The sequence below is a fragment of the Austrofundulus limnaeus genome, unplaced genomic scaffold, assembly GCF_001266775.1.
Source record: "Austrofundulus limnaeus strain Quisiro unplaced genomic scaffold, Austrofundulus_limnaeus-1.0 Scaffold385, whole genome shotgun sequence".
Classification (NCBI taxonomy): Eukaryota; Metazoa; Chordata; class Actinopteri; order Cyprinodontiformes; family Rivulidae; genus Austrofundulus; species Austrofundulus limnaeus.
In genome coordinates this window covers 74785-77342 of record NW_013952787.1, presented here as the reverse complement: position 1 = coordinate 77342, position 2558 = coordinate 74785, and the positions used below count along the sequence as shown (strand labels likewise).

General features: G+C 41.0%; 1 protein-coding gene across 1 annotated transcript in view; it reads right to left on the bottom strand.

Moving 5' to 3' along the window:
- ecel1 (endothelin converting enzyme-like 1) overlaps nt 1-1418 on the bottom strand; it is a gene marked incomplete in the record, with an annotated part of 97597 nt that extends 96179 nt beyond the window's left edge. Inside the window, 1 exon segment of the mRNA XM_014023681.1 lies at nt 1196-1418.
- Between the last annotated feature and the right edge of the window lie 1140 nt (nt 1419-2558).

The window sequence follows — 2558 nt, the reverse complement described above, 5'->3', positions numbered from 1 at the left end:
TTCGTGTACTCATCCACCAATCTGAGGGGAAATGTTGTTGTCTCTGTGTGTGCTCTTCTGTCTGTTAACAAAATATCTCATGAGCCACTGAAATTCTCAGAAAGTAAACATTTAAACTGATTTCATTGTTAATCTACAAGACAGCTGCTACAGGGCGTACAGGGGCCACTGAAAATCCAGTAGTGGCACCAAAAGCATAAGCCGGAACAGAATTGTTTCTCAGGTTGTTTGACAAATAAAGCAGGAATATGGAATTTAAGAAAATGATTTATCTACTTTAGCAATATATATTACTTATCGGGAAAGTTCAAACATTTACATTATTTAGCTGACTTTCTGAGTGTGAAATCCAAAATTTCTAATAAGATTTTATTATTTAGCTCATTGTTTTTGCATTTTGGTAATTTTTACTAAACGTTAAATTTCAATGTTAAATGTTAAACCTTAAACCAATCAACTAACCAATCCATCCTCTTAACAAGCTTCTTCCTTTCAGGGTCAGGGGTGTCACTGGTGCCCAGCAGCAATCATGATGCAAGGGGCATGGTTAACCCTGGACAGGTGCTAAGTCCATCATACGATCTAAAGCCTAAATCTAAAAGTGTAAATCTGAATGTAAAATCTAAAGTTTACATTTTTTGTACTTTTGAGTTGAAAAGTCTTTGCCTTCGGTGCACATATTTTGTGATCTCATCATCCTGCGACAAAAGCAAATGTGTGGTGTAGTTTAATGTTTACCTGGTCTTTACTTCCTGATTGCTACACACCTGTGTTAGAAATTGTTACGAATTGGATGCCTGAATAACTGCGCAGAAGTTTCCAGTCAAACTGTTTATTCTCAGATCTAAAAGTTTAATCTCACCCAGTGTCTGAGTGTGTGGCCCTGAGTCTAATCAGGTTCTAACTTCCATCTGGTTACGCCCACATGTCCTTAACAACCCAAAACAATTAAGCAGACCCTGGTCACAGTCCTGGAGGTGGTACCTTTAGGTCAACATTAGATTGTAAACAACAAATCTATGTTTATCCTGCAGGAGGACACATTGTTGTCTCTGGCTAATATAAATGACTAATCAAAAAAAAATAAGATGTTAGACCATATCTAAAATTCAGTTAATTAGTCACAAAATTTCCTTAATCTGTTTTTATTTTTGCTTGATCCACTTTCTAAGCTCTGCCTTCATTTGTTTATTACCTGACCATTGTTGTTGCTGCATTTCTCTGTTCCTGATCCTTGAGTGTTGTTTGACTTTATGTCATGAATTTGCAGGTAGGAAAGAACCCAGGGTGCAGGCAGACTCCAGGCTCCAAAAAAAAAGTATTTATTTAAACAAAAAGTGCTGACAGGGCAGCTCAAAAATCTCATGTGACGTGGCAAGGCAAAGACAAGAAAAGGAACATGGAGCCATGCAGGCTGTAAACAGCACAATGAACAGACAGGGGAGGGAAGACCAGACACAGAATATAAAGGTGAGACTAATGAGCACAAACAAGAAACACCTCGGGGAGAAACATGAGGATCAGGTGTGAGTGGGCGGGGCTGGAGGAAAGGCAGGAGGAAGAAAACAGAGGACAAGACAGAAAACTAGAATAAATCACAAGCACAGACACTGATCATACTATTCATTTTCAATAACTTTTCCTGGCTAACCTGTTTTGAAGTGCTTTGAATTTTATTCTTTCTGACAAGAAATGAAACACCTGAGTTGTTCTCCATTTGTTGCCCCCTGCCTGCAAACTCTGCGTTTGTTCATTCTTCCAACACATTTCTTTCAATATGCAGCGTCCATCTTTGTCCATTGTTTAAGTTAGGCCTTTGATAAAAAAAGGCAGAGTCTGAAGACTTGGGGGAAGACGAGTCCATTACCAGGGCAGAGGTCACAAAGGTTTATATAAAAAAAAGCTCCTCGGTGGCAGGGCACCAGTGGTGCGCAAGTTTCACACTTTTTTGCTGAATGCTCTGGACATGGGTGTGGAAGTGGGGGGAAATGTGGACCTGACTACCCAGGGCCCAAGAAGGGAAAGGGGCCCATGGAAGTCCTGATTTTATTTTTTATTTGTTTTTTCCCAAATGAAATGGGCCCTTCAATTAATTGGTGTAGTAATTTATTTCAAATATATTGATAACATAAAATGAGAGAATGAACTTTATTTTACTGTCCACACCATGTTGGACATTCTGGGGACCCCCTCTTGGAGGTGCAAAATGGTTTAGTCCGCCCGACACCAACCGGGAAGTGTGGAACCCAGTCACAGCTGAAGGAGCTGCGGGGAGACCGGACAGACAGAACTGGGAGGTTTCCCGTGGTCTGCCTGCTGACTGGCTGGCCTGCTCAGCTGGTTAAAAGTTTCGGTCGCTCTACAACTTTTAAATATTAACAATTTGGTGTGGTCAATGCGCCTCGTCAGAGCTGCTGCATGTCCCGAAGTCCGAAACCCCCGGCTCACCGAGACTCACACAGTGCAGACACACAACGTGGTGATGAATTCTCAGTGCTCATGGAGTTGCAGCAGGTAACATCAGTCTCATTAACAGAACATCCAACTTTTGATCAAAC